Genomic DNA, 12504 nt, shown 5'->3' on the forward strand with positions numbered 1-12504 from the left:
AAATATATAAATAAATTTCACAATCGTTTGCAATCTGTATTCAGGTGTTTTTCCCCTAATGTTTCTGAGCAACGATTGGTTTAATTAGGGAAGGTCAAATAGGGAGGTCAAAAATTTTTTACATTTGCCTGTTGTTGATCTTGCGAAACTGTACAGCATTTCTTTCAATTAGAGGAAGTTCAGAGAGAACAAGGTTATATATAGCTAAGAAAACACCTGATGTCTCTTATTTGCTCACACCTGCCATGATGAAATGTACTGTACTTTATTTGTGTAGCAGATTGCAATGCAACCAAACAAAGTAAATGCAATTACAGGGAAATTACAGCGGCTACATTCTGAAATGTACACCACTGTCATCCCTTCCCTTGCTGTCCCTGCAACATGTTCTCTGCCTTTCAATGGAAATTAATGTTTCACACATATGGAATGCATCAAGTCACATTCCGGTCTGCTCCGACATGGATTTTCAGCAAATGTCTCTGCACAGCTCAACACCAGCCAAGCATTTTTCTTAAAATATCCACACCACTGTCACCTGCTGCATCCCCACCTCCCATCCCCCACCCCAGCAAAATCCATTGCTGCTGTGGTTTTACAGCACTAAGAGAGAAAAAAAGAAAATGTTTGGAATATAAAGGATTATAGCGATGGGTCAATTTATCAAGAGCATAAATTGTATCTTTTCTGTAAATCAGAAAAATTCACAACAATAGATCAAAAAAAAAAATTCTTAAGCAGTAATGAAAGGCCTCTCTTGGCTTTGGTCCCAACTACAGATTAGCTACAGATTAAACCTAGACCTTCCACTTGATAAGCACTATTAATAGTGAGAAATTCCACTGGTATTGTAAATTTGCAAGTAAAATAAAACGGTGGTAGTGAGCTGAATGGTGTGGATGCATCATTTTGAATCACGGCACCTTCCTCGCTAATTAGGTATTTCCATCAAGTGGTCAGATATTCAAGTGTTCTTATAAATGTTCTAAATGTTATGTAATCATTGATTTTAGCTCGCGAAAAATCAAATTGTGTCTTTTTTTTTTTTTTCAAATAATGCTTTGTTATTTCTTAAGCAGTACCATTTCGGACAACTATTGATGGCAATTGTTAACAACTGAGCACCCTGGTGTAAAGGGTGCTCGAAAACTGCTCCCAACAATTCTGATTACGGTCAGTGATAATCTTACAAATACATAAATATCAGAGCAATTACTGGCTGGCTGGCTCTCTCTCTCTCTCTCCCTCCCTCCCTCCCTCCCTCTCCCCCTTCTCGCTTCCACCCTCTCTCTCTATCTCTCTCTCTCCCTCCCTTCCGCTCTAATGTAAGGATCCTGCTACAATCAAAGCAAATGATGCAGACACAAGCGAATCATGGGGACATTCCGGAATGTTACCGTCACTGTCAGCATAGAAAATATAGCCTCCCAATTACCCTCGTATGTCTGGCTTTTCCCAGAGCGACAGCAACAGACCTCTCCATCAGTCTGCACCTGGAACCAAATCCATTCTGATTGGTGACCTTACAGACAGACTTAATCATGTTTAAATAAATAGGCTACATGTAGCAAGGTCAGGCAGTACTTTATGGCATGTGATCAGCTCTGGCAATCTACCTGTCTGTCACCGTGCATACACAGTACAAGTGCGTATGCTTGTGCTGGTGCAGTGTATTTCTCCACTCAGAAACAGCTTGTTTCGTGTGTTAAGGCAAGGCTTATGTGAATTTAAAGGAGAGTGGCGGCTTTTAATGAATGAATGAATGAATGAATGAAAGAAAACTTCATACTCACTATAGTACGCATGTTCTTGCAGTGTCACACACACACAAAAAAAGAAATTTTATGAAAATAGGGTACCACAGTAAATGTCTGAGAGTTCTGCCAGCCCATCTGAAAAAGAGGTTCAGTATTTAATCGTGCCCGAGTCTGACTCCAGCTTCGCTGCTTATGAGCAATGACACATTTTTGACTCCCACACGAGAGAAACGCATTTTGTTTGCTTTACAAACACTGCTAACCTCAGTTGAATTCCATTGTCTCCAAGTCCCATTGCATATTGTATGCTGGTGTACAGTTCTCTCAATCTGGTCACTACTACATCTGCAACAATAATAATAACAATAATGATAATAATAATATAAATTATTATTATTATTATTAGTTGTAGTAGTAGTTGTAGTAGTAGTACTAGTAGTAGTATTGTTGTAGATGTACCAGTGGCCAGCTTGAGAAAATTGTTTCATACTAAAATATATATTTTATAAATAAATCCCTTTCCCCTCTTCTCCACCAATAAAATACAGAACTATCGTTTTTCTTTTTTGCTGCAATTTTCAACAGTAAGACCTAGTGTTGATCATGGGACAGTTATTAATAAATTTAAAGAACCATTTAACAGGGTACACCCTGCTACATGTCGAGGATAATATTTGGGAAACTAAAATATCTCAATTTCACCCACAGATGAACTTTGCTTACTGCCATCAATGGCATGTCTTACAAAAAACCCTCAAGGAATCAAAGATGTTTCAGAAAGGATGTTATTATTCCTCCACATTTAAAAATTCATGGACTCCCCAGAATGCACAGCGGTGTCAGATGATAACCATTTCAATTAACCGTCTGAAAAATTAATTGCGATGCAAATTTGAAATTCGCCCTGAGCAGAAACCGTGACAGAAGAAACCTAAATGTCAACCGTGAAGAACATCGAGTCGAGGATTTGTGGCTATTTCACATTAGGAAAGTTCCTTTTTAATGTGAGAAGTGTTTAGTTGATGTTTTTTTTTTTTTTTTTTTTCCTTCTCAGAATGAAAAATTCCCTGTTTCTCAGTAATCTAGCAGGGATCGTGGAGGTTACAGCACTAATAGCAAACGGGTCGCTGGCAGAGGAGGAGGAGGCACATAAATAAGAGGGAGCGTAATTCGGTAGCTGTCAGACACCAGCGCATGTAAATTGGAATACATCGTTTCAGGGGGGGCAGACTAAATGGCAAGTAAAAGCCTAGATGGGTGCTCCGAGGACACCACGCCCCCCCCAATCTGAAACCATCGCGAAAGGGCTGTGGCGGGTCGTTGACGTCTGGTCCGCGTGCCAATCAAACCAATCCCCCGGCCCGTCCCCTCAGCCCTCCTGGGGCAGACAGCGGGGGGGGGGAGGAGCAGCGGTTCGCCGAGCGCACACTGTCGGTTTAAGAAACAGATTAACAGGGGGATGGAACCCGCATTCGGAACAGGGGCCTGTTTCAGAGTTGCCTGACTTCAAAATTGTGGAAGAAGATGAAAATCAAGGACAAGAAACAAGCGCAAGAACAGGAAGAAGGAGGAAGAGGAGGAGGAGGAGGAGATGAAGGAGGAGGACGAAGAGCAGGATAAATGCAGGGCTAAGGCTCCTATTTGATATTCAATCCAAATTTGACATTTCAGGCTGCTATTCAGAACACATGCAAATGGGCTCGCCTCTATTAATACGGGATTTACAAAATCTTTTCCCTGATTTGACAACCAGAACAAATGCCTCTAGCACAGGCCTGTGCAGGTGCTGCTGGGGGGGGGTTGGGGGGGGATTGGGGGGGTTAGTTGGATGGCTGACGGGCATGGGGGGTCTGTTGGTGCGGGTAGTGGGGACTTTGAGGTTCATGCAAAAACTTTCAGAAGGTTTTTTCCACTCCTCTGGTTACAATTTGTTTGTGCACTTGCTGTTAAATTGGTTTTCACAAATTAGCAGCAGCTTAGGTACAATCTTAGGTACAATTCTCAGGTGGTTTGGAGAGAAGCCTTGCATGACTGCACGGTGTCGCTGCTGGCTGTTTTTTACAGACTTCTACCGCTAAATGGCCACTGTTGCATGTCTTTTGGCAGGCTGACGGCAGCACTAAACTGCACTCCGCAGTGACATGTCAAAAGGACCTTTAAAATATTCCGACAGCACAACAACAGCGGAGTCGAGAACGATGTTCAAGGCTTCAGACATGAACATGCCCGTAGCATTTAAGATGCCTTTTGCACTGAATGCGATTAAGTACATAAATGGAGTCAGGATATGACATCACAGCTTGTGTGTGTGCGCGCTTCGGGGCGTATTTGACCCTTTATGACATCGTTTGCCGGTATTTTTTCGCAGAATACACAGCTGGTACAGACATACTGAAGGAACCAACACGCACTTGAAGTGGATGATGATCGCTCAGGTGGGGGTTGCCGTGCCAACTGAGATCCCCCCCTCCCCCCTCTGCCAGGACTAGCTTGCTAGCATGAGAGGTTTGCTTTACTGTTCCCAAATGATGCTTTCCTTCAAGTTGGCTAGCTTAGTAAAACAGTGCAGTTTATACAGAAATTCTCCATTTAAAAAAAAAAGAAACATGGCTTTTGAGATGTGGATTTCCTGGCATAAAAAAATTTAACTGATCTGCCAGGGGAGTGAACCACTCACAAAACCCAGAACTCAACGGTTCAGCAGAGGTGGAATACATTCACCATTTTGGGCATCAGACATGACACTAGGTTAATTCCATTCTTTTAATTTCAGGCATTTAGCAATCCAATCCAATCCAGAGTGATTTGCACAGCGTTTACATTGTTACATAGGACTCATTTATATACTATATACCAAAGCAATTCAGGTTAAGCAGCACACCTTGATCAAAGGCAACAGCAGGTTCTTACCTGGGGAACTGAACCAGCCCAGTTCCCTAAACACTGAACTACACTGCCGCAGGTACATCTATGAATATATAAATTTCATAAATATGTGTGTGTGTTTATACATATTTATTATATATATCTATACATATTTATTATATATATATATATATATTATATATAAAATTTCATATTATATATATATATATATATATATTTTAAATCATTTAGTTGCAATACTGATGCATATCAGTAATACTTTAATGGCTTGCATCAGACAACTACTTTATTTTAATCTGACAAATGTGTGTAAACGGAGCCAGAAAACGTTGCATAAACAACGGGAGCGAGAGAGGTGGAAAGGATGTTCTGGAATGTGCTTTGGCTGGCAGGATCATCCCCTCAACTGATATGAGGCATATTAACGGATTTTAGTTCTAAAGCACTTAATCTTTTCAGGAAAAAAAAAATCAACAACCATGTCAGCGTAGTCTAAAACAGTGCTGCCCAACCCTTTTCCTGGAAACATACCATCCTGTAGGTTATCAATCCAACCCCTAGCAAAGCATGCCACATTTAACAGCTCGAGATATTGTTTAGCTGTAAGTAGCATAATCGGGTCAGCTGACCCTGTATGAAAACCTACATGACCGTAGATCTCTAGGAACAGGGTTAGGCAGTCCTGGTCTAAAATAACCTGCCTACGGTTCGCCATAATTGTCATTATTGTATTCTCTCTGTAACACCTGCCTCACAGAACTCTGAACCAGTTAAAGAGTACACTTTTAACTAGTATTTACATTTAATTCTTACCCGGATGGAAAAGATACAGCTACATCCAAACTGCACTCTGGTTAAGACTCCTATATCTAGAGGCCTGGCCCAGCAACGTAGCTACTGCAGATGTTGAGTTTGCTGAGCAACTCTACAGCAACAAGTTATTATATAGTGTACTATATCTTTTACTTAACGCAGCCTTCAGTGTTAATGAAAAAAACACTCGCATAATACAGATACGTCCCACACATCTAGAAATTAAAAAATTTCCACATGGCGTTGGAGCTCATGTGGTTAATGTACTCACGGCTTCCTTCAAAGCTCTGTAGAGAATTGGTGAGGAAGAAAATGGAGATTCCCGCGAAGGAGATAATCCTTTGAGAAACGCCGAGATCGATCCCCTTCGTAGGTTCTCTCCAGGGTTGGAGCGCAGCCTTTCCAAACAAAATTCCGCGTCCTTGGAATTGTATAAATTCATCCGTGTATTTGCTAGCTGTTAAGTCCCGGCAACGTTCCCTTCCCTCACTAACTCTCGACGGCCCTAACTTCGCAAAAAAAAAAAAAATCGATTTTTTTTTAACCCGCCAACACAGACGTCAATTTAAAACGTAATGCAACAAACTAAAAATGCGCAGCCAATCACGTAAAAGGTCAAAATTTAAAAAGAAGCGAATCACAACAACTAACCAATAGGAGTAGCCTACAGAAAATAAACATGACATTTGGGTATCAAACCATCAGTATAAAAAACACATTGGGGGAAAATTAACCCCGTGTATTCGATACAAAAGGTTAACCTTTTTTTCTAAGTGGATTACATCTGTGTAGTAAGTGGGGGTTTAAGAATTTAGGGTGTGGGACATACAGGAGATACATTTGGTCTTTAGTGAATAGATAGGTGTTGTTTCACAAATGCAGTTGATATCAGGAAAAAATAAATTAGATAATGATAAATATATTTAATAACTGTCTGGATAGAATGTGTTTCATGGAGGTGAATTAGGTTTCCTGTGTACATGAAATAAGGTAGAATGTACTGTTGTAGGAAACTTTAATTACTTTTTAAAAACTTTTATTAATTTTTTTTTGTAGGAATGTCAGTTGATATGCACATAATTTAAAGATATTAGCTCAGAAAAAAAAATATTTGAGAAAACAAAAGCTCTTTCATGACAAGGAAGTATTGCTTCTGTCACTCAACCTCCCTTGTAAAAACACCTTATAGGTTGATTATGCATCTAATATCAGCTTCTAAATATGAGATTTGAAGAAAAGTTTTTCCCTAATCCTCACCTGAAAGTTTTAGATGTAGTTTGAATGTCTAAATGCTCATTTGAATATACACTCAGATTCCCTGATTAACATTGAAATTGTACACACCTGGCAAAGATATCACTTCTTTTTTATTTTTGTTCTTTTCACCCAGCAATCTGCAGCTTTAAAGGGAAAACTGTTCACTTAGGAACTCCTAAAATTATTCCAATCAGCTTTTGCGTAATTATTGTGCCGAAAAGTGAAAATGAAATACATCTTCATTTCAGTTTTTTGTTTTTTTTTGGTTTTTTTTGGGGGGGGGGGTAGACAGAAGTAAGGCTAAGTGTCTACCAAGCACAAAAAATGACTTACTTCTCCATCACTTACAATTTAACACATATATCAATTATTCATATAGCTAGGCATATTTTACTGGAGCAATTAAAATACACATTGCTTATGGCAATAACAATAGCACCCCAACCACAAATCCGTAACTTGTGGGCTGTAAGCACATCTCCTTAAGCACTGTGACATACTGCAAAAATAACAGTCCGTCTAACATGATGGAATGATCAGGTGTTTCAAGTGATTTCGAAAAATGCCAAGAACTGCTAAAGAAGTAAGGAATGTACAAGGCACCAGACGGAGGAAGTTGAATTCAAAGTCTGTAGGACTAGTAAAAAAATTAATTAATAAATAAAACAGTGGCGAAAGAAGCATACTGTACACAGGCTAATATGTGTTAATACAACATGTCATTATCCTGACAGCGTGCGGTAGGCTTCTTGGTGTGTGGCCCACAGTAGACGCTACCCAGTCACCCCCCCCCCCCCCCACTTTTCTCTTTTTTTCTGCCCGAGTTGGAATACTTTTTATCGGGCCGCTGTTACAGCATCCGCACCCACAGCAGAAGCAGCGCGGCCGAGCCACTTCTCCAGTGAACTCTCCTGCAAATTAGAAGCGGTTTGCTAACTGCCTGCGACTCCTTGCACTCCACCGCAGGAGAAACCATTTTGAATGGCGGAATGCTCTTCACTGAGAGCAGCTTGTAGCAAGACTGAGCCTGTCGTGCGATTGGGCGGAGCTGATGTAGCGGTAACTCCAGGAAACCAAGGCCAAACCCTAGTGAAACATAGCCAATTAGTGCCCTGCTTCTGAATTCCTGGCCATAATTGGCCGATGGCTTGCAGTGACTGGGCCATTTGAAAAGAAAGTGTGTCTTTTTTAATTGGTGGTGCCTCACACAGTTACGTGTGCCCCCTTACTTCAAGAGCTATTTGATGCCAACTGTGGGCTGCTCTCCTTTTGCGTTTTAGAGAATCGGTGATATCAGAACTAACGACTAGACAGCCTTTGTCTTAATACACATCTTTGTTCGCTCAGTCTGCTAGCAACAGGGCTGGGCTGGGAGGAAAGTTTTTGTTTTTTTTTGCATGGCCCAAAATTGGACCAGCACGTCTGACATCTATTGGAATTGGTAGACAGTAACAATATACCCTTCTCCTTATCAGACAAAATTTTCTAAAACTTAATTTATATACTTAAGGATAAGGGTTACTAGGGAAGGTGTGTGAGAGGGTTATGAGGGAAGGTGTGTGAGAGGGTTACTAGGGAAGGTGTGTGAGAGGGTTACTAGGGAAGGTGTGTGAGAGGGTTGCTAGGGAAGGTGTGTGAGAGGGTTACTAGGGAATGTGTGTGAGAGGGTTACTAGAGAAGGTGTGGGAGAGGGTTACTAGGGAATGTGTGTGAGAGGGTTACTAGGGAAGGTGTGTGAGAGGGTTGCTAGGGAAGGTGTGTGAGAGGGTTACTAGGGAAGGTGTGGGAGAGGGTTATGAGGGAAGGTGTGTGAGAGGGTTGCTAGGGAAGGTGTGTGAGGGTTGCTAGGGAAGGTGTGTGAGAGGGTTGCTAGGGAAGGTGTGTGAGAGGGTTATGAGGGAAGGTTTCTGAGAGGGTTACTAGGGGAGGTGTGTGAGAGGTTTACTAGGGAAGGTGGGTGGGAGGGTTACTAGGGAAGGTGTGTGAGAGGGTTGCTAGGAAAGGTGTGTGAGAGGGTTGCTAGGGAAGGTGTGTGAGAGGGTTGCTAGGGAAGGTGTTTGAGAGGGTTGCTAGGGAAGGTGTCTGAGGGTGTTATGAAGCAGAGTGTGAGTTAGGGCCAGGAGGGAAGCTTTGTGAAAGGCTTAATTTTGGAAAGCGCGTGAGAAGGTTATGAGTGACATTCTGTGGGAGGGAGATAGCAAGTTCATTTAGTTTAGTACAGTTTTGGAGAGTTTAATTCAAAAACAGTTAAAGTACGTGAGATATAAAGCCAGGCTAGAAAATGTGCACAATGTAAGTAATGATCAGTGATAAATGCGTGATGAATGTCAGTTCTTTCTTTTTCACAACTGTCTATTTTTCATCCTGTTATTAAGTACCACATTGAAGTGATCGCATTCAAAATGCTTTTCATCAACATTTTGAATTCAGAAGTCATGAATATGCAGGGAGTTTAACAAATGACGCAAGACAAATTCCAACACAGCAGTGAAGGGAGAAAATAAAGAAAGCCCCCATAACTTTTTATAGAAATTAACAGAATTTTTACAGCACTGAAAAGAGGTTCTACGCCATTTCATATTTCCAAGCTGAGGTAATTGATTTCATTATTAGACCAACAGACACAAGGTCATAGAGTGGGCTAATATGTCAGGATACTTGTCTATTCAATCTCATTACAGCTTGTTCATTTTCTTTAAGCAAGAAAAATGTTTAGTTGTATTCTTTATTTTTGAAGCATTTCTTAATATATTTAAGTGTCTATAACATTACTGGGATAAAGTTAAAGTTACCCTGGCTTAAATGTGTAACTCAGTGGTAATGTTAAGTCCATTGCGGGTATAGATTGAATCTGGTGCCAAACTGCTTTGGCATGTTAAAAAATAAATGACTAGGCTGTTCATACAGTGTATGTTTATGGCACTCAATCTAATCATCTGACAATCTTCAGTTGTGGGGCTTCATGGTCTTCCTGTGATTGGCCGTTCCTAAGTTTACATTCAAATCAACACCATGACTATCTTCAGGCCAAGTTCTTGCCTAGAGCTGGCCCTGACTATCTTCATCTGTGTCGTCATAACTTAAGATGGAAACAGATACAGAAATTATTATGAAGCATGTTCAAGTATTTATGGCACACAGTAAAATATTTAAATATTAATTGATGTAAGAATGGGTTACATTCTTTACATACAATTAATTAATGAAACTGGATATTTACAGTAGCATTTCAAGCCCCGGTGTAGGCTACAACAGCAGTGCCCCACCTGGGAATACAACTTACAACCTCCCAAGGTACACACCCATTTCCCTACGCTGCCACTCCCGAAAAACAACCTGGTCAACGCTGTACTTAAATATATTGAAGTGAAGGCTGACAGGGTATAACAGTGCCTGGAGAGGGGCTATACTTTTAGTACAGGCTGAAGGCAGCAGCCTGAAATGCTCTCTGGAGCAAGAGGGATGTCGGGAGGGCGGGGGAGGTTTGAAAAGACTGGATTAATGTCCTTCAGCTCCAAACAGCCCATTGTCAAAGGCTTCATTAGCTAGTCAATTAGCATGCTAATGGTATAAAGCAAGGCAGTGACACCATTTTAAAACAATTAACTAAACACACCATTCACTTACCCATCATGCACCATTATTCTCCCATTACCAAATATGAAGTCAAACGAATCAAGTCTTCATTACAATATGTCGTAATTAGCAGAAATGTCCTTAAATCTCTCCAATGAGTGTCAAAAAGTACCTTTCTGTGGGTTGCGGTGAGTCTGAGACATTACATAAATATTATTTTGCCCACATAAAAATGCGAGGGGGAGGAATATTTCTGACAGCACATTTATGGCAAATATCCAGTTTGACGAATAAGATGTGATTTTGTTACACTGTGAGGGAAAGTAATGATGATTTGATGATGTCTTCATTTCAGCTGCCTTGACAAGTGTCTCTCCAAACGCCTCTGGAAAATGTGGATCTCTGTCAGAGCAATGCGCGGTATCACAGGGGCTTATGGGTTAGCTGTGTTTGCGGACAGGAGCGGGGGTGGCTGATTTAACAATGGCCATCTTCCTTCAGTGCTCAGACCTCACGACACATGGATGGACGGTCGTGTGGGTGTTTAAGTCGTAATTTGGATTTTTATTTATGTTGCCACCCAAGCATTCTGGACTAAGGCCAGGACTCGGTTGTCGTTTCTTAACTCTGACTCGCGATTGAATGCAAGGGCATGGCATTTTGATGAGTTTGAGAATCATTAAAATCAAATTAATTAATTAAATAACATTTAACTGGGAGACAAAATTAAAGGTAAACATTGTTTAAATGTCTCGGGTAAGATTTCTGGTTCCGTACGAGCAGGTGTTTCTGAAGAACTGCTATCCGTTTTCCTTTTCTATCCTTTGTATTACCATGCGGACGGACGCACTTCCACACAAGTGCCCATTTCAAATTTGTTTTTCATTTTGTATTTTTATGCTATTCTGCAGTGCATGTCCACAAGCGCCACAAAGCGATTTTTTCGGAATAAATTGAACGACAAAAGGTTGTGTGACACTAGAGCAAATGTGGTTTTGTATGAAGAAGCGCACACCTTGCTGTACCACCGACCAAAATATCGGTTTACAGGGGCACCCCGAAAGACAGCGGTGAATGTATTAGCCTTTTTTTTTTTTTTTTTCGACAGACAATTGAGCTTTTCCTCTGGCCTCCCCCCTCCGTTTGGCCACCCCTGGGACGCCATTAGACAGACACACTTAAAGCAAACAAGACGTCAGAATGCACCCGGTATCTCAGACTCACCGGCTGAAGGCTTGATAGAATATGACAGTCGCTTTCAGGGGTGATTAGTGGGAGTCTGGCCTCGCAATGCACAGCAGCAGCTATTTTTACAGTGTTATTATATCGCGAGGTTCTCTCTCTTTTGTCTTTTGCCTTTTGTGATTTAAGCTTTAAATCACTATCTGACAGTCCGGAGCAAAAAACAAGGAGGAGCAATTAACGTCAGGAGCCATTACTGGTGGCCTTGTCACTCTGGGAAATGTGAAATCGCTAATGGTTTCTGCAATTAGGGTGGGCAGGGTTGCCTTGTCAGTGCTCCTGTGAGATAATACTGACTTTCACGAGCACGCAGGGCCGGGTGATGGATGTCATTTTAGGAGAGTTTTTGTGTGTGTGTGTGTGTGTGTGTGTGTGCGTGTTTTATCTCCACCATCTCTCTGAAAGCCTTTCATAAAAGAAGGATTTAATGAGGCCCCAGGTTCACTGCATTCACAGGCTCTTTCTTTTTTGAAATATTCATGCAATTTGTTTGTTGGCACTGCATGCAGAGCCAGGGGTCTGGCTCCATTTTTGGTTAAGTGCAGGAGGATTTCAAATGCTAAGCCCTGCAGGGCTCACAAATTTTGAACAAATAATAATAAATAAAAAAAACAGTTGGAACCTGTCTGATACTCACCAGCTGTATCCGGCACTCCGACACCCATTTGAAACATGGGGGGCATGCAGGATGACTCTTTGTATAACATCCCTGCCAAATGCAATCTGTGCCCAATTTAAGGTGGAGCCCATTTGAAACCCTTTTCTGCACCTGTGGACAACATTAGCCGTAATGTGCCTGGAAACACATTTTGCTTTTACATGCTGTAGAACTTGCAGTTTCTGATCTACAGAATTTCCTTAAGCACTCACATTTGATAACAAAGCATGTTGTACTGGTCAGTCAAAAAACATAGTAGTGTACAATGTGTACTTCTGTCAGTAGGGGGCATTGATTTGGTAGAATGACTTTTAC

The 12504-nt window shown here is 41.2% G+C and overlaps 1 protein-coding gene and 1 long non-coding RNA gene across 2 annotated transcripts in view; one reads left to right on the plus strand and one right to left on the minus strand.

Annotated features, from left to right (window-relative positions):
• Positions 1 to 6051, minus strand: part of LOC135250037 (uncharacterized) — a 96752-nt gene extending 90701 nt beyond the window's left edge. The window contains exon 1 of the long non-coding RNA XR_010328848.1: positions 5728 to 6051. This is a non-coding gene — a long non-coding RNA (uncharacterized LOC135250037). The remainder of the gene's footprint in view (positions 1 to 5727) is intronic.
• Positions 1 to 12504, plus strand: part of mrnip (MRN complex interacting protein) — a 317439-nt gene that overhangs the window by 164044 nt on the left and 140891 nt on the right. The gene's annotated exons all lie outside the window — the stretch shown is intronic.

This window comes from Anguilla rostrata, chromosome 3 (genome assembly GCF_018555375.3).
Source record: "Anguilla rostrata isolate EN2019 chromosome 3, ASM1855537v3, whole genome shotgun sequence".
In the NCBI taxonomy this organism is placed as follows: domain Eukaryota; kingdom Metazoa; phylum Chordata; class Actinopteri; order Anguilliformes; family Anguillidae; genus Anguilla; species Anguilla rostrata.